Below are 20,854 nucleotides of genomic sequence, written 5' to 3' on the forward strand. Positions count from 1 at the left end.
AAAAAAAAAAAAAAAAAAAAAAAAGAACACCTCCAAGCCCCAAGTTAACTGAGGCGCTAAGACCAAGCCAAGCAGGGGCAAATGCCCCTGGCCAGAGCTAAGAAACTAGGATTCATCTGCACCCACCCAACTCATGGTGACCTCAGACAAGTCACTTGAATCCTCTGGGCTTCGGTTTCTTCGTTGGCACAAAGATCCCTTCTTGCCTCCTGCAAAAAAAGTTATTAGGGAGAACAAATGGCATGGGGGATGTAAAGGTTCCTTGGAGATGATTCACAATCAGCATTGCTTAAGATGTTGTTTACAAAGGCAAAGTAACACTGGGAATTTGCTGGAGGCAAAATGGAGTTTTATCGGAAATGCTTTATTGGTCCTCTGACCATTGCTGACCTCAGTAAATCCTCAGCATGTACAGATGGATCCGAAATGTGGAGGTAGAGGAGGCTTCCCCAAGTGCAGCTCTCTGCTCAGTAATACCGTGAGGACTACTACAAATACCCCTAGCGTGCCTGACACACCCCAATAGAAACATGGTAGTGAGTAAAACTGAGGCATGATGCAAAGTCGAAGGGAAGTCCTCCCACCCCGGCTCAGCCACTAAAACAAAGATGGCCACTGGATGGTCTTGAAAGTAGGGAAATGGCTGGGCTAAGCAGGAAAAAGGGTTGTTTAAGGGAAGGCAGGATGCTCTACTCCTTTGATTTTAGGAATGAGTTTAGCAAGGACCAACACTCTGCTGTCTCCATGCTGGAAGGTGAAGAATCCAGGGAAGCTGTTGCATAGCCTCTGTGGATACTGCCCAGCTCCTGCCCTACTGAGGCCACTTGTCCACCCAGTGCCTTGGTTGGGCATGGCCTGACTGCCAGCTGTTTGCATAGTAAGGATGCCTTCTGTGCCCACGGCCAGAGCAACTCCCAAGCCTGTGGACAGCTAGGACCGCAGAGAACAATTACATAGTCCCGGTTCCTCTGCCCACCTGGATTTCCTGAGCCAGGCTACACAAGAGCTTTATCTTGTATCTGTGTCCCAGCTGGATGCCAGCAAGTCTCCATAAAACAGGAGGGAAAACCGTTTGGAGCAAAAAGTCTTTCCCTCATAACAGAGCTCAGGCAGATGGTAATTATTTATTCTAATTAACAGCAAGAATAGATAAGCTTAGTAAGAATGTTCTATGGGCCAGACACTGTTCTAAGTGCTTTATGTGGATTGAGCTCATTTATCCATTATTACAACCCTAGGAGATAATAACTTTTATTATCCCCAATTTACAGATGAAGAAACTGAGGCAAGAATGGTTAAGTGATTTTTCCCAACACTATACAGTTAAAAAGTGATTATCTTCATTAAGTAATGCTAGCTGCTGTCATAAATAAACCTTGAAATCTTACAGGCCTGATACATTAGAAACTTGTATCTCACTCATGGAAAGTCTCATTGGTGGGAGGAGTGGATGGTCAGCCCCGCAGAGTCATTCAGGACCCTACTGACAGAGGTGACACCTGCCATCCTCACCATGTGACATCCAGTGTTGCTCTGGGCATCTACCCCCAGCCAGCAGATGGGGGAGGGTGGACATGGAGAGTCATATGGGGGTTGTTTATGGGCCATGCCCAGAGGGGCATATATCACTTCCATCCACCTTCTAGGACCCAAGCTCAGTCACACGGAGCTGCCTGGAGGCAAGTAAAGGCTGAGAAATGTTGACCCTGGCGAGGCAAACACTTCCAATCACCATTCTACACTGTGAGAGGGAAACACAAACCTAGGGTGGTCAGCAAGCCACTGCTGCCATGGTTTTGGAGCTGGGATCCAAACCCAAGTAGCCTGGCTCCAGAGTCTGTCCTCTTTATCATTATGCTACCTGATCGAGGTCAAGAGCTGCTGGTGAGGTGGGCACTGGTGGAGCTGGGCTAAGACTGGAAAGGAGGTAGCGGTCATCTCTCGAGTTCCCGTCGCTAAACAGCCTTTCTCGAGAATGTCCTCCACACCCCTGTCACAGGGCCTGAAATCCCACCATTAACGTGATGAGTCTCTGGGTCATGGGCTCAGCAATATTAGGTGTTCCTACAAAGTGGCAGATATCTCTGGGAATGGCCACTCCAGATCTTTTTTTATTTTACAGCTTCCCTGAATGAGTTTATCAGATCTTTTCCGTAGGGGACCCCTGGGTGAGTTTACAGTCCATTGGGAACTGGAAGTCTGGAAGACGGGGTGAAAGTACTATGGGAAGGGCGGGCGGGGGGAGTTCAAAATCTAGGAACACACCCCGCGGGTGTGTTCTGTAGTCCTAAAGAGTATGCTGGAATACAGTTTAAATATAAGATGTTACAGTTAATAAAGTGGCAGGGGTTGGTGAGCAGCCCAGGGTATCTAAGCAAAGAAAGCTTTGTGTGGGGATGTGATGGTTTCAAAAATATGTCCACAGATCCTTTGTTTTTCCTCCCTTCAAGAGGTGGAGGCCAGTTCTCCTTCTCTTGAATAGGGACCAAACTTAGTGACTTACTTTTAATGAATGGAGCAAAGCAGAAGTGATGGCATATGACCTCAGATCATAAAGGACACTGAGGCCTCTTCCTTGTTTTCTCTCATTCTCTCTTGAACCACTTGCTCTTAGGAAGTCAGCTGCCATGTTGTAAGGATGTACAAGCAGCCTTTGAAGAAGCCTACATGGCGAGGAACTGAGGCCTCCTGCCCACAACCGTGTCGGGGAAGCCATCTTGGAAACAAATCCTCCCAGTCGAGTTTTCAGACGACTACACCCCTGCTAACATTCTGTCTGCCAACCAAATGAGACCCCCTCAGCCAGAACCACCCAGCAAAGCCACTCCTAAATTCCTGATCCACAGGTACTGTAATATAATAAATTATTGCTTCCTTAAGCTGCTAAGGTTTGGAGTAATTTATTTTGCAGCTATTGATAACTAACATGGGAGAAGAAAGAAAGCCAGTGGAGGCAACATGCTCCACTCATGGAGAGCTTTGAATGGCAAAAAGCCAGCTCTGGTCTTCATGTTTTATGAGGAAGCAAAGAATCTTTCAACCCGTGACATGAAGTAGGGAAAAGAAACAGGAAAGCATTCCTCTGGCCACGGAGAGAGGAAAACTCATGCTCCTGATATCTCAAGCTGGGAATCTGCCTTTCTCTAGCCCAGTGGTTCTCAACTAGGGGTGATTTTTCCCCCCTGCCCCAGGGCCATTAAACAATGTCTTGAGAGATTATATTTTGATTGTCACAATTGGTGGGGGAGTGGGGTGCACTACTGGTATCTAGCAGGCAGAGGCCATGGATGCTGCTTAAGCATCCTACAGTGCACAGGTCAACCCCACGACAAAGAAATATCCAGCCCCAACTGTCAGTTGTGCCAACATTGAGAAGCCCTGCCTAGCCCTCACCTTGAAACCCCTACCTCCCTTGAAGCATCTACAGATCTGGCCTCTCCAGAGTTGGAATCACCAGTTTGACTCTCACACTGAGACACTTCCCAATTTTGAGAACTCAGAAGAAGAAAATACAGGCCTGGTCAATCAGAAAGACCTTGGCCAGATTCCAGGAGGCCCAGGCATAGGTGTGGGCATAGGACTAACCTCTTCCATGGATTCTCACAGCCAAGAAGTCAGAATAGGGTAAATTATGCTATGCTAACAAGTTAACTCTGAAATTTCAATGTTTTAACACAAAAGAGATTTATTTCTCATTCACATCACAGTCCAGGGGAAGCCTAGGAGTCTCTCCTTCAAGAAGTAACCCAACCTTCAAAGGCCACTTCCATTTACAGTTCTTCTATCTGGCTTTGGCCTTCTCTGGTGGCAGGGGGTGGAAAAAGAGAAGGGAGGATCACACATGGGAGATTTTATGGCCAGTCCTGGAAATACCTACATTCTATTAGCCAGAACAAGTCACATGCTCCCATCTAACTGCAAAAGAGGCTGGGAATGTAATCCAACTATGAGCCTGTAAAGATGAGGAAAGTGGGTGTTGGTAGCAGTGGCAAAATCTGTACTCTGATATAGTCCCTACTTTTCGTCACTTTTAAGGCCCCACATTCAGGACACGGGCCTGGCCCAAGTCCACCGGTACAATCCCAACAGAATCCATCATAAAAGAAACAGGCATTGCCTGAGGTCACTGGCGGGTCCTCAGGAAGGAGATGGAAGACAGCACAGGAACCTTATCCATTATCTTTGCCTCTACAGTCAGCTTATACAAGGGCCCTCATTACTCTGGTTCAGGAAAAAAATTGAAGAACTGACCCTCCAACTATAGACCCAAATTAGGTAAGTTCCACTTACTAAAGGAACTCTCTTATCAGCCACACTCGATTATGATTTTGTACCTCAGTTCTCAATTCCACATGAAAGATTTTTTAACCTCAGATATTTTTGCAAAATGAGAAGCAAATCTGAAAGTTACTTCATAAGACAGCCTTCTTGAGTCCTTTATACCCTTAGCACTAGAACACTGTACAGTGCCTTACAACCCAGCTCAAGTGAAGATATGTCTAAGCCTGTGCAAAAGCTGAAAACTTAGTCATTTGATAAAAAGGAGAAGCTCCAAATGTGGGCGTTAAAGATAAAAACAGGAGTTCAACTGCACACCATTTATACACATTCTTTAAACTATATATTTCATTAAAGATTTTTTAAGAGACTATTCCTAATTTAAAATAGTAAGTGAATACTGCATTCTTGGGATAAAAATGAAGGTAGCTCCATTTGACATGTGTCCCAAATGGAATCAACTCACCCCAGCCCAACTCTTCTCAGCCTCTGTTCAGGAAGTTTGAGTCCTGTTTCTTTTTCTCTTTTCCTCTCAGGCCTGAGAAGCCGCCCTCCCTTCTACCTGTCACCCTGCGGGTGTGTTCTGTAATCCTACAGAGTATGCTGGAATACAGTTTAAATATAAGATGTTACAGTTAATAAAGTTTATCAGAATGGCTTGTCATTATTTTTGCATCATCATACAATTACTGCAGCTTTAGAAGGTAATAAATCACTGCACAGGTGACAAATTGAGATGCTAAGAAGAATAGTTATTCTCACAAATAAAGCAACTGCTGCCACTAACGAGATGTGGTGACTTGGTGCTCAACCTTTTAAAAAATGTCCCGTGGTCCTGCAAGATGTCAGTGGGAAAGCCATCCACACATGAAAGCACTCAAAGCCCATTGCCAAGACCGCAAAAGAGCTTGACACTCCAACACCTCCAAAAATGAGCATCCCAGTCTCACTCCTTTATGGCCCAGAGGGAGCGTCCTTAACACCAATAACCAAACTCCAGCAAGACTACATTTCATTGGCTCTGCGGTAAGTGCCCAGACAGCCCATTATTCACTCACTGATGTCTCCGAAAAAGCCTGTATCATCACTCGTGCATGCGTGTGTATGTGCACACGTTTTAAGTTGTGTAAGTATTAAACTCTCTCTGCATAATTTCCTAGTACACTAAGTTTTGTTTTGTTTTTCACACTTAGGTAACAAAAAACTAGCAAAGCATATTTTCTACAGACTATAAAAGATAGATCTCTAGACTAAAATCAAGCAGGCAACATTTGAGTCCAAGAAACAGTATCCTAGGAGAGAATTATGAAGGCTGAAAGGGGTTTGGAAAAGAAGAACCGGTTCAACTCCACTCTGATGATGATGGCTGAGCTGGTCGAGGTGCTGCAGACCCACCAAACTTATCAATGGGCTTCTAGAAGACAGAGAACTGCTGTGAAAAGAGCTAGTAAGACCCTCTTCCAGAACGTTCCAGTGAAGCCATTTATTTGGCACCAACCTATACTGCTAAATAAGAAAGCATCTTTGGTTTTGATGAGCAAATCAGGTAATTACTGCCTGGAAGTAAGAAAATCTGTGTCAGGGAATTACACCCCAGAAAAGTGGCTCTCACAATACGGTGCCCAGACCAAGGGCATCAGTATCACTTAGGAACTTCTCAGAAATCCAAATTCTTGGGTCCTACCTCAGACCTACTAAATCAGCAACGCTAAACCACTAACCAGAAATTACTAAATCAGAAAGGATGCCCAGGTCCAGGCATTCTTCTGAAGCACTGGGTCAGCCTATGATTATGTATTTTTCCTTTATTCAGGGCTGCCACATCTGGATGTGCAAGTTGGGCACTACACAAATTCTCCCTGATCAGGAGATAATTAGGGGGCTAAAATATAGGCTTTGCTTGCTCCTGAGCCATGAGTTTAATATGCTACATATGCCATGAAAGGGTGCTTTTTTCTAATACATGCAAAGACATCATATAGGCTGGCAGCTCATGTTACCTTCATCCCTTTATTCAAATAAATCCCAACCTTCAGGATGAAAAAAAGATGAGCAGCAAGTGAAAATCAGAATCTTACCCTTCCAGATAGATGAATGAGCAGCTGAACCAAAATGGTGACTTCATTCCCACAGTGACTTGAACTCACGAAAGCCCAGTTCTCATGGCCAACCTCAACTGAAACTAAAATGAATTGCAAAACAAAACTCTGAAACTCACAGCCTGCATGACATTCTCTAACCTACACCCATCCTACAATCAAGGTTCTCCAAATACTGAAGTAAATTTGGTCCTATTGAATCCAGCTAAGTCCAGTACCAGGACCACCCCAGATGACAATGGGGCCATGCGGAGTTCAGACAGAGCCCACATAAAGAGGTCCTTCCTCACATGGGGAAAGGCAACAGGATATATTTTATAAGCCTCTGATATAAAGCATCAATCTTTTCATCCACACAACTTCCCAAGGTCCAAGCATCTCCCAAGACAAGCAAAGTCCTCTCCAAATTAAACCAGATAAATAAGTGCACTGGAAAGGGTTCTAATCTTCCTCTTCCGCCAACCTTTCCAGAAAAAAAGGCCACTGGGAGGTGGCCCAGTTCATGCCTGCTCACCCCTGTGACTCTATAACATCACTGAGAAAACCCCATCAGATTAAGGGGATTGCAGTGGGGGGTTACTTCACTGCCATTGTTCACCACATGCAGAAAAATGATGGTTTTGTATATTATGCACTGGGTAATCAATTCCAATCCCCTGGAGATTTCCTGGGTCTGCTAAGCACATTTATTCTCCTGTTTCTAATCTGTTCCTTTGATTTGCACAACTTGAACATACTGTCATCATTTTAAAGGAGGGGAGAGAAGAAGAAATGAGAAAGCAAGGGCAGAGGAAGCAGGAGAGAGGGAGGGAGAAGGGGCTTGATCCTGTCATTCCCCAGCTGGAAGTTCCCCTTTGTCTATAGGACAAAATGCCTATGCCTCCCATTTAAGACCTTAACAGCCTAGCCCCAGAACTTGCCTGTATATGTCTAGGCTGAGTTTTCAAGGTTAAGTGTAATGACAATGATAATATAACAATATCATAATTATCAGCAGAGCTGAGCAGTCTAGACTAAATACTAGAATGTGCCTGACACTCAGCTTGAAGGCTCACAATAATCACATGAGTTTAGTGGCTATTATGATCATTATTTCATTAGCTAATATGTGGAAGATCTTGGATTTGGGCCCCAGCAATCTGACCCCACATCCCCATGTTCCTAGTTGCTATGTTCAGTGTTAAACTTTTCCTGACATAGAACCAACCCCTGGGCCTTTCTGTGTCCTGTGCTCCTTGCAGTGAGAGGTCAGATGAAGCTTCAATTCAGGAATGAAATTTTCTCCTCCAAGCCATGACTGTTTACCCTCTTTCTCAGCCTCAAATTGGAAGAGACCTTGTATGTATAGAAACTGCATATAAACTAATCAAGAGATACACCTGTACGGACATTCTCTGCTCCCAAGGATTCTCTGAATCCTGGCACCTAACATAAGGTTTCACAAACTAGCTGTTCAATAAATGTCTGCTGAATGAGCATGTTCTCAGATTCATGTTCTGTAAATTGCTGCACACTTACAAGGCAGGCAGTGTGCTAGATGATTTCTTGGAGTTACCTCACAGGAACTCAAGGAATAAATTTAAGTCAGGCTGATTTCTTTGTGGGAAGGTCAGCCTCCAAGGATGATCACTATTGATCCCTTCCCTACCTCCACTGTTACAGAGGTGTCATTTCACTCATCAAAGGTGGCATCTAATTTCCCCTCCCCTCGGATCTGGGCTGACTTTATCAATACAGCATGAGGTAGAGTGACTTTGCAGTAACTGGCCTGGACTTTCAAAGGACCAGCAGCTTCCAGTTCCTCTGGGGGAAGTTGAACACCATGTAGGAAGTCAAACCTCTCTGAGACAACCATGCTGTGCGGAAGCCCAAGCTGGCCTCACGAAGCAGCCACATGGAGGAAAACCAGGGAACCCAGCTGGCAGCCAGAAGCGGAGCCCCAAACATAGGGCCCAGCTGAGCTGCTCCATCCAGCTCCTGACCATGTGAGCCTTTCCAGTCAAAACCAGACATCATGGATCACACACAAACCGTCAATGATATATCCCCACATGCCCTATTCAAATTCTTGACCCGCAGAAGTGTGACCAAATAAAACAGTTGTTGTTTTAAGCCACTGAGTTTTAAGATAGTTTATTGAGCATCAATAGATAATTGAAGCACTTTCTAATCCCTTCCCAAGACTAGCCACACCATAGTTTTGAAGGGGGAGAACAGGAAAGCCCCCTGTTCAAGGGTTGCCCTGGGGGTGTGCGTTTGTCACACTGGATGAGGTGAGAGCTGGGTGAGTTTGCAGAAGGGAACATGGGAGGAAGCCAAGGACATATCTCCCCTGTTTCAAAGTTTTGCCCAAAAAAAATTAAAGGAAAGAGGAGTCTCTTCCTTCTTTAACTTCTCCCCCTCACCTCCATTGGCCCTCTTCCCAGGATGCACGGAGGTCAGAATAATACGTATTAAATTGAATTTTTAATTTATTTTATTTTTACATATGAAATACCTCAAACATACAGGAAAAAAAAAAAAAAAACAGAAAATAATTTAACGAACGCCCTTGTACTTACCACCTAGCATTTAAATAGACTTTTGAGGAGCAGTCAAGAATCTTAATCAGTTTTCATAGAATTACTATTTACAGGAAAATATGTTTTACATTCTGAAAAAAAGTGACTTGGGGATGAATTCCTGGGATACCCTGGCAGTCAGCAGTGGGACTGAGTATCTGCCTCCCACGGATCTCAGAGCCTGGAAGACCCTAAAACAATGCCAGTGACTTCCATTTTCCATATCGATAGCCCCTCGTGCCCCTTCTCCCACCACCACTCAGGTGTTCAGGTGTCCAGGGAAGTTACACAGACAAAGGCCCCCACTGGAGAGCTTGCCTGGATTGCTTCTCCCTGAGCCACCTGATCCTGCACCATTAGCCTCCACCTGACCCATGAAATGTACCTGTCCTGTGTTCCATCCCTGAGACGGCCGGTGGGCAACCAATTTGATAGACATCCAGACTTTTTATCAATGGCTAAGCCAACACTGTCCCAAGGTCAGATATTTGCAAGTGAATAGGGACCTTCTAGAGACAGTGCGGTGTGACCCACGGCAGGAGTGTCATTACAAGAGGTGTTATGAGGGCACTGGGATCCTCCACTGGCACCTCCAAATCCACTCTCCATTCTTCTCTCCCTGCGAGGCTGACCTACGAGGATTACATGAGGGGCTCCCTCGCTTCTAGCTTCCTACTGAGCTTGACCAATGAGGGGACACTCTCAGGAGATGAGAGAAGGGAGAAGGCGGCAGTTCCGGTGTTTATCCTTCTGGTGCCCTTCCTGTGGAGTCACCACGGGCTGGAGTCACCAGCAACCAAATCATGAACTCCCACTAGACAGCCAGTGCACACAGCCCCCCCTTTCTTGGGGTGAGGAACTGCTCCCCACCCTTGCTTGTTCAGGCCCAAGAGAGGTAAGGAGCCCTGCTGTTCCTGCCCCAGGAATCTGCATTATTCCCTGTGGGCTCCTTTCATCCTGCCTCCACCTCTGTACAGTCTATTATAGTTCCATCAAATTGCCTAATTTGAGCGTGCCATCCTATTCCCTCTGGGAAAGTAACAGTACAAAAGGAAAGTAAAACTTCTCAGCACCTCTCAACTCTTGCCACTTGCCCTCTCTTGGACAGATGACCCAGCTAGGAGCCACCAATGACACAGGCAGAGTAGCCCTGTCCCCTGCCCAATCAGGGAGATACGCTCCTGAGGGCATTTCCAGCTGCACGTGCCCAGAGGCCTCTGCCCTTGGCCAGCCTAGGTGTGCGTGACAGGTGAGGATGCCTCCACACTCCTGGTCCTACCAAATTAAGTCCCCCCTAATTCTGAGTACTTCTTTTATGCTTTATGCTTCTTCATAAAAGGATAGGACGTATTATAAGCAAAATAGCCTTGCTAAATATAGTCTATTCAGCCTGGGGAAGGTTAAATTATTCATAACCAGACCAGGATATACAATACACGCTAAACACAAATCCATTTTTGATTTTGGTATTTTTTTCTGGGGCCTGTGTATTCAGCGCCCCTGCATTGATCTGTAACTACCCCCCTGATGCCTGCATTTGCTCAGGATGAAGATCTCAGCATCGGGGCCAATTACCAAGCGGTGAATAACCCCAGTCTTGCCCTCTGCAGGACAGCAGTGACCACAAGGTCATCGATTGTCCATCCTGTGCCATGGTCCTGGAGGCATGTGCATCCCGGGAAAGAATCATCAGCTCCCCACAGAGCCCCAAGGATAAACAAGCCCTAAAAAAGACATCATCGAAGCCAGCACAGCTCAGCATCCACTGCACCATGAAAGGCAAGAAGGGACAGAGTGATTGCAACAATTAAAACCACTGAGTCCTCAAAATGATCAATGCCCAGGAAACAATGTATAAGTCCCCTCCTAAGCAGAGGTCTGAGACTGGGTTCCCACATTTCACATTATTTTCAACCCAAGCTCTCTTCACACAGAAGCTGCTGATTAGATTTTTCTGTGCTATGAGAATCGCTGTTGAAAATACAGATGTCTCTGAGACATTCTTCTTTTCACTGCTGCTGTTTTTCCAAATAAGACGAAGTAGGGCCATAAAATAAAACACCGACCTCAGCTATTCCTTCTGAGCGTTGCTCCAGGAGCTGAAGACTTAGCCAGCTGACCGTGACCTAGAAGCTTCCTGAGCACCTCAGAATGGAAAATTGGAGGAGGATACGATGGAAAAGCTATAAGAAGGAATCCCTAGGCAATAATCTGCCAAGATATGGCATTTCTGTCCTAACAGAAAAGAGAAATCTGTCATAAATACATTATGTCTCTACTAAAATGGATCCAGATTTTACAAACGTAGTTAGAAAGGAAGAGGTTTTATCTGAGGACAGAATGTGAAGTTTGGATTGAAATGGACAGTGAGTTGGTAATGCATCTATTCCCAGGTACCTACCATTACCTAAGGCCCTTGAAGATTGGGGTGACCTCTCCTTCCTAGATGAGGGCACAGGCTGTATAGATTTAGAGGACAAACGTGCTGTTGCTTGACTCATGTGAGTGATTTGAGCGGCAGTCCTTGGTCTTCCAGAACCTGAGGTCAGGGAGATATCACTGGAAAGCTCATCTGGATGAGGGGCAGAGAGCAACAGCAAAACTCAGTTGCTTTCCTGATATCACAACTGCTACTAACCACCCCAGAGATGGGCCCAAACTTCACGATGTTTCATCTTGCAAGTGATTGTCTGGTTTCTTTCCCATATGAGAGGAGTGTGCGTTATTGATCAAAGAAAAGAGCCTGGGATGAGGGATTCTGCAGGACTGGTGGAGCAATCAGCCCTTCTGGAAGCTACTGAACATTCTGTTCCATTGCCTGAATCACTGGATGAAGAGTTCCCTGAAAATTCAAACCAATAGAACAAGTCCCATCCAAAGAGAAAGTTCTGGGAAGCACTGGAGTATGTGAGGAAGGGGCTGGGGCTCAAACCCCGGCTCCCCTCTCCCCTGCTTGTCAGCCTGGGGCCTTGAGCACATCAACACCTAAATAGACATTTCTCCAAAGAAGATATACAGATAGCCAACAAACACATGAAAGAATGCTCAACATCATTAATCATTAGAGAAATGCAAATCAAAACTACAAAGAGATATCATCTCACACCGGTCAGAATGGCCATCATCAAAAAATCTACATACAATAAATGCTGGAGAGGGTGTGGAGAAAAGGGAACACTCTTGCACTGCTGGTGGGAATGTGAATTGGTACAGCCACAATGGAGAACAGTATGGAGGTTCCTTAAAAAACTAAAAATAGAACTACCATACGACCCAGCAATCCCACTACTGGGCATATACCCTGAGAAAACCATCACTCAAAAACAGCCATGTACCACAATGTTCATTGCAGCACTATTTACATTAGCCAGGACATGGAAGCAACCTAAGTGTCCATCATCGGATGAATGGATAAAGAGGATGTGTCACATATAAACAATGGAATATTACTCAGCCATAAAAAGAAACGAAATTGAGTTATTTGTAGTGAGGTGGATGGACCTAGAGTCTGTCATACAGAGTGAAGTAAGTCAGAAAGAGAGAGACAAATACCGTATGCTAACACATATATGTGGGATCTAAGAAGAAAAAAACGTCATGAAGAACCTAAGGGTAAGACGGGAATAAGGACACATACCTACTAGAGAATGGACTTGAGGATATGGGGAGGGGGAAGGGTAAGCTGTGACAAAGTGAGATAGTGGCATGAAAATATATACACTACCAAACATAAAATAGATAGCTAGTGGGAAGCAGCCGCATAGCACAGGGAGATCAGCTCGGTGCTTTGTGACCACCTGGATGGGTGGGATAGGGAGGCTGGGAGGGAGGGAGATGCAAGAGGGAGGAGATATGGGAACATATGTATATGTATAACTGATTCACTTTGTTATAAAGCAGAAACTAACACACCATTGTAAAGCAATTATACTCCAATAAAGATGTAAAAAAAAAAAAAACAGAAAAGAAACAACACCAGTCCGGTGCCTTGCCTGGGAAGGTTGTGAAAGAACGCATGAGAAAGCATCTGTAAACAGTAGAGCACTTACAGCTACAGGAGATAACTATCATTTTCAAGTTGGAAGCCATCAGAGTCTTGAAACCATGACAGGCCCATATGATCTTTCCTTAAACAAGTAGTTCTCAAAGTGCAGTTCCCTCACCAGCATCACCTAGAAATTTGTGATCACCTAGGAAATTTTTTTTTAATTTATTTATTTATTTTTGGCTGTGTTGGGTCTTCGTTTCTGTGCGAGGGCTTTCTCTAGTTGTGGTGAGCGGGGGCCACTCTTCATGGCGGTGTGCGGGCCTTTCACTGTCGCAGCCTCTCTTGTCGCAGAGCACAGGCTCCAGACGCGCAGGCTCAGTAATTGTGGCTCACGGACCTAGCTGCTCCGCGGCATGTGGGATCTTCCCAGACCAGGACTCGAACCCGTGACCCCTGCATTGGCAGGCAGATTCTCAACCACTGCGCCACCAGGGAAGCCCCACCTAGGAATTTGATCATGCAAATGATCGAGACCCAGACTCACTGAATTAGAAATCCTGGTCGGGGGGAGAGGAGGAAGGTGGAGAAGGTGGTGTTTAACCAGCCCCACAGGTGATTCTAGTGCACACTCAAGTGTGAGAACCACTGCTCATAGGAACTTGTGACTTGCCTGGTATGTCTCCATCCCAAGATGACAGCTACTGCCTTGCTTAGACCAGGAGGCCCTCTTCGGCCTGGGATAGACGAGGAGATGAGTCAGACACAGGGAAGAGAAGGGCCCATCCCCAGTCCTGGTTTTGGGGGGAGTTCAAGTTAAACAGGAGCAAGAAAAGCATCCACAGACTATCGGCAAAGGATCACAGATGCCCAGAATGTGCGACTGGCTGGCCTGGCTCAGTGACTGTCACTGCTGGGGGTGGGAGGGCATGGGGAGGAAAGCAATGAGTCTCCAGGGACCTAAGTTGGATGGGAAAAGGCAGAGATGAGGACGGGCACTCCTGTGTGTGGTTGGAGAGGGGTTCGTAGGATGAGCACCCAAGCGGGAAGCAGGGTAGCTGGGAGGGGGCTGGAGAAGGACCAGCTCACCTGGTCCAGGTGATTCCCTCAAGGGTCCCCTGAGCCTGAAGCTGGCTTTCCTTGTTCAGTTCAGATGCAGATTCTCTTAAATTAGTAAACCACAGGCCCTTCCAAGTTACACACTGTGCTTAATCCTCAAGCCTCCCCTAAATCTATCTTTTCCCCCCTGCCAACCACATCAGGCCTATAAATAGAGACGCTTCAGAGGAAGGAATGGCTGAAATTACATGGTTTATTAGGATGATTATATATTAGTTATGTAATAATTACATACATGATTATATAGCATTACAATCACGCCTATATTCTAGCTTTATTAACCATAAAACATCATTTTTGCTTTTAAGGTTTTTATGGTTTTTTAAAAGATTTTAATTATTTGTAATTTTATTCAAATGCACCCTGAGGTTTTAGAATGAAAAATGCTGCTCTAAAAATCTAATAAATAAGTAAATATTGGGCTTCCCTGGTGGCACAGTGCTTGAGAGTCCGCCTGCCGATGTGGGGGACGCGGGTTCGAGCCCCAGTCCAGGAGGATCCCACGTGCCGCGGAGCAGCTGGGCCTGTGCGCCATGGCCGCTGGGCCTGTGTGTCCGGAGCCTGTGCTCCGCATCGGGAGAGGCCACAGCAGTGAGAGGCCCGCGTACCGCAAAAAAGAAAAAAGTAAATATTTAGTCTCTACCATCATTTCAAGAGATTTAGCCTAATATTAAAAGCTTTGGTAGTCTCAGTGTGTGATTGAGAAGGATGCCGTATGGCTTGAAACCATCATGGATAAAGTCATTCATTTGATCAGCAAAAAATCTACTGAGTGTCCACAGGCACTGTGCAAGGAACATCTTGGGATATGCTTTCTCTGTACTCAGGACAGATTAGGAGGGGCTCTGGGAAATGGTTCCAGAGGAGGACCCCTGGGTTTCAGAGGGGACCATATCACCAGCTCTCTGCAGATTGTATTCTTTCTCCTCACTCTAAAATAAGGGTGTTGTTCAGGGTAGACTGTGAAAACTTGCCCTCGTTATGAGCACTATATAAGTAACAGGTACTCTAATGTAGGTCACTAAACACAACATAGGAATAGAACTCAGATCAAGGGATTTGCCTCCCCTGACCCCTAGCTATGCAGGAACTGGAGCCCAGCCCCAAAGTTCTGAAATTCAAGTCCAGAGACTCCACACCAGGGACCATGAGTGAAGTTCTCACTGCCTCCTTTGGACATTTTTCTCCCTCATACTGCCCCTCCCGTATCATGCCCCACAGCCCTGATATAACATCTATTAGCCAGTATAAGCTGAAATCAAGGCACTGACAAAACAGAAGCACCAAAATATATGTTTGAACACATGTGATTTTTGAAATACTTCAAAACTCATCCAAGTAATCATTTGGGGGGAAATAAGAGTTTTCTTGGACCTTCTTATACTTGTTTCATTTTATTTAAAATTTTTTATTTTATTTAAAATTATATATCAAGCATTCTTTTAACTATTTAGCATTTGTTCCCCTAAAGGTTGCACTGGCAGGAGAAAAGAATACAGTAACATAACTCACAATAAGGTGTTCATGACTTCCTCTAGCTTAGACCTCTGTCAAGTACAACTCTACTGAAAATAATGCCGGTATTGTGAGACTTTGGGATATTTGCAGAAGACCCATGGCAAAGATAGTCTTAATAAGAAGGTTTTCAGAATTCCCCTCAAACCATACCTTGGTGACAAGTGCCTATCTCATCCACCCAGAAGGCAGGAAGGGTATTTGGGTCAGTGATTTCTGTGCAGTGGAAGAAAATGTTTCACATCCACTCAACATGGAAGTTACTCTCCCCCCAACAGAATCCAGGGTCAACTGCACAACTCCTGTTCCTGCTGCAGCAAAACAAGAGATTCAGAAATTAAGAAGGTCAAAAGCCATTTCTAACTTCTGCAGCAGACATTATGGTAGGCATTTTGCTGATCACTTACTGGAAAAAAGGAGACTCTGTTAGTGCCACCTGAACAGGGACCAGTGTCACTAGAGCTAACCAGACGTAGCCAATAAAGATACAACCTAAATATAACCCTGGAATCATCACATAACAAAGGAAGATAGCAAGGGAAGAAAAATGGAATAAACCAAGAACAAAACAGACAGGAAACTATTAATGAAATGGCAATAGTTAAGTCCTCACCTATTAATAATTATTTTAAATATAAATGGATTAAATTCCCCAATCAAAAGGCTTAGAGTGGCTGAATAGATAACAGAGCAAGATCTAGCAATTTCCTGTCTATAAACACACCACTTTAGACTTAAGGACATACATAGGCTGAAAGTGAAGGGATAGTAAAGCTACTCTGTGCAAATGGTAACCAAAAGAAAGCAGGGGTGGGTATACTTATGCCAGAAAAAAATAGACTTTAAGTCAAAAGCTGTCCTAGAGATGAAGACGGCCATCATTTAATGATAAAAGTGTCAATTCACCAGGAAGATCTAACAATTACAAATATATATGCGCCCAGCATCAGAGCACCTGAATATTAAAACAAATATTGACAGATCTAAAGGGAGAAATTGACAGCAATACAATAGTAGCAGGAGACTTCTCTATCCCACTTTCAATAATGGACAGAACATCCAGACAGAAAATCAGTAAAGAAACAGTTGATTTGAACAATGCTATAGACCAAATGGACCTGAAAGATATAATAAGAACTTTCCACCCAATAGCAGAATGCACATTCTTCTCAAGCGCTCTCAAAACATTCTCCAGGCTAAATCATAAGTTAAGTCACAAAACAAGTCTCAACAAATTTAAGATAGAATAATTCCAAGTATGTTTTCAAACCACAGTAGAATAAAACTAGAAATCAATAACAGCAAGAAAATGAAAATATTCAGAAGTACATGGAAAGTAAATGACATACTCTTGAATAACAATTCAGTCAAAGAGGAAACCAAAGGGAATTTTTAAAATATCTTGAGATAAACAAAGACAAAAATACAACATACCAAAACTTACGGGATGTCATAAAAGCAGTACTAAGGAAGTTTTAGTTTTTTTAGCAAAAAATACATCAAAAAAAGAAAAGATCTCAAATAAACAATCAAAATTTACACCTCAAGCAATTAGAAAAAGAAGACAAACTAGGCCCAAAGTTAGAAGAAGGAAGGAAATAATACAAATTAGAGCAGAAATAAATCAAATAGAGAAACAGTAGAAAAAAATCAAGAAAACTAAGAATTCATTTTTTGAAAAAATAAAACAAAATTGACAAACACTTAGCTAGACTAACTGAGAAAAAAAGAGAGAAGACTCAAAGAAAATCATAAATGGAATAGGAAACTTTACAATAGATGCCTCAGAAGTAAAAAGGATCGTAAGAGACTTTAAGAGCAATTACACATTAACAAGCTGGATAACCTAAAAGAGAGGGATAAATATCTAGAAGGAGACAATCTACCAAACTAAATCAAGAAAAAGTAGAAAGTCTGAACAGACCAATAACAAATAACAAGATTTAATCAGTATTTAAAAACCTCCCCAAAATGAAAAGCCCAGGACAAATATGATCTACAGCTTCAATGCAATCCCTATCAAAACTCCAACATTTTCACAGAAATAGAGAAAGCAATCCCAATATTCATAAGGAACCACAAAAGACCCTGAATAGCCAAAGCAGTCTTGAGAAAGAGGGACAAAGTAGGCTGCATGACACTTCCTGATTTCAAATTAACCATAGTAATCAAAATAGCATAGTACCAGCACAAAAACAGATACATAGAACAATGAAACAGAATCTAGAGCCTAGAAATAACCCCCCAAATATACAGTCATGGAATCTTCAACAAGGACACCAAAAATAAAGAATGGTAAAAGGATAGATTTTTTAATAAATAGTTTGGAGAAGACTGTATGCCCACAGGCAAGGGAATGAAATTGGACCCATCCTACACCATATACAGGAATTAAAGACTTAAATGTATGACCTGAAACTGTAAAACTCCTAGAAGAAAACAAAGGGAAAAAATCCTTGACATTAGCCTTGGCAATGATTTTTTTGATATGACACCAAAAGCACAAACAACAAAAGCAAAATAAACAAGTGGGATTGCCTCACTTGTACTTCAGACGCCAGTCGAAAGTTGAGGTTGTTACCTGTACTTCTGACCAACTAGCTATAAATCAGAGGTTCCCAAAACCCCCTCCTCAGGTTCCATTAACTTACTGGAGCACCTCACAGAACTCAGAGAAACATTTTACTTACCAGATTACCAATTTATTATAAAAGGATATAACTCAGGAACTGCCAGATGGAAGAGATGCCGAGGGCAAGTGATGGGGAAAGGATCAGCCACTCTCCCCAAATCTCCATGTGTTCACTAACCTGAAAGGTCTCTGAACCCACTCCTCTTGGGTTTTTATGGACACTTCATTACATAGTCATGACTGATTAAATCTTTGGCCATTGGCAATTGATTCAACCTCCAGGCCCTCCTCCCCCCCGCAGGAGGTTAGGGGGTGAGGGCTGAAAATTCTAACCCTCCAATCACAAGGTTGGCTCCACTGGCAACCAGCCCTCATCCTTAGGTGTTTTCCAAAAATCACCTCATTAATAAAACAAAAGATACATTTTATCACTCTCAACACTTAGGAAATTCGAAGGACTTTGGGAGCTCTGAGACAGGAACAGTGGAGGAAGATCAAATATATATAAAAAATATATTTTGGTAACCTAAAGGACCAAATATATACTTCTTATAAATCACAATATCACAGGGTTAATATGCAAATTCATATATTTATAACACAATTAAAAAATGGGCAAAGGATCTGAATAGACATTTCTCAAAAGAAGACTTACAAATGGACAATAAATGCATGAAAAGATGCTCAATTATCAGGAAAATGCAAATCAAAACCATAATGAGAAATCACCTCACACCTGTTAGGATGGCTATTATCAAAAGGACAAAAAATAGCAAATGTTGGCGAGGATGTGGAGAAAAGAGAACCATGACAGACTCCGGGAGGGCTCACGCCAAGGAGTACTTCCCAGAACTCCTGCTGCCAGTGTCCTTGCCCCCATGGTGAGCCACAGCCACCCCCTGCCTCTGCAGGAGACCCTCCAACACTAGCAGCCGTGTGGATGAAAGGCTCTTGGTGCTGCAGCCAGGAGTTAGTGCTGTGCCTTTGAGGTGGGAGAGCCAACTTCAGGACACTGGTCCACAAGAGACCTCCCAGCTGCACATAATATCAAACGGCGAAAATCTCCCAGAGATCTCCATCTCAACACCAGCACCCAGCTTCACTCAACGACCAGCAAGCTACAGTACTGGACATCCTATGCCAAACAACTAGCAAGACAGGAACACAACCCCACCCATTAGCAGAGAGGCTGCCCAAAATCATAATAAGTCGACAGACACCCCAAAACACACCACCAGACGTGGACTTGCCCACCAGAAAGACAAGATCCAGCCTCAACCACCAGAACACAGGCACTAGTCCCCTCCACCAGGAAGCCTACACAACCCACTGAACCAACCTTAGCCACTGGGGACTCCAGAAGAAGAAGAGAAAAAGAAAGGGACTGAGAAAATATTTGAAGAGATTATAGTTGAAAACTTCCCTAATATGGGAAAGGAAATCGTTAATCAAGTCCAGGAAGCACAGAGAGTCCCATACAGGATAAATTCAAGGAGAAATACGCCAAGACACATATTAATCAAACTGTCAAAAACTAAATACAAAGAAAGCATATTAAAAGCAGCAAGGGAAAAACAACAAATAACACACAAGGGAATCCCCATAAGGTTAACAGCTGATCTCTCAGCAGAAACTCTACAAGCCAGAAGGGAGTGGCAGGACATACTGAAAGTGATGAAGGAGAAAAACCTGCAACCAAGATTACTCTACCCAGCAAGGATCTCATTCAGATTTGATGGAGAAATTAAAACCTTTACAGACAAGCAAAAGCTGAGAGAGTTCAGCACCACCAAACCAGCTTTACAACAAATGCTAAAGGAACTTCTCTAGACAAAAACACAAGAGAAGGAAAAGTCCTATAATAACGAACCCAAAACAATTTAGAAAATGGGAATAGGAACATACATATCGATAATTACCTTAAATGTAAATGGACTAAATGCTCCCACCAAAAGACACAGATTGGCTGAATGGATACAAAAACAAGACCCATATATATGCTGTCTACAAGAGACCCACTTCAGACCTAGAGACACATACAGACTGAAAGTAAGGGGATGGAAAAAGATATTCCATGCAAATGGAAACCAAAAGAAAGCTGGAGTAGCAATTCTCATATCAGACAAAATAGACTTTAAAATAAGGACTATCAGAAGAGACAAAGAAGGACACTACATAATGATTAAGGGATCGATCCAAGAAGAAGATATAACAATTGTAAATATTTATGCACCCAACATAGGAGCACCTCAATACATAAGGCAAAAACTAGCAGCCATAAAAGGGGAAATCGACAGTAACACATTCATAGTAGGGGACTTCAACACCCCACTTTCACCAATGGACAGATCATCCAAAATGAAAATAAATAAGGAAACACAAGCTTTAAATGATACATTAAACAGGATGGACTTAATTGATATTTATAGGACACTCCATCCAAAAACAACAGAATACACATTTTTCTCAAGTGCTCATGGAACATTCTCCAGGATAGATCATATCTTGGGTCACAAATCAAGCCTTGGTAAATTTAAGAAAATTGAAATTATATCAAGTATCTTTTCCGACCACAACGCCATGAGATTAGATATCAATTATAGGAAAAGAGCAGTAAAAAATACAAACACATGGAGGCTAAACAATACACTACTTAGTAACGAAG

This window comes from Lipotes vexillifer, unplaced genomic scaffold (assembly GCF_000442215.2).
Source record: "Lipotes vexillifer unplaced genomic scaffold, Lipotes_vexillifer_v1.1 scaffold131, whole genome shotgun sequence".
Classification (NCBI taxonomy): domain Eukaryota; kingdom Metazoa; phylum Chordata; class Mammalia; order Artiodactyla; family Lipotidae; genus Lipotes; species Lipotes vexillifer.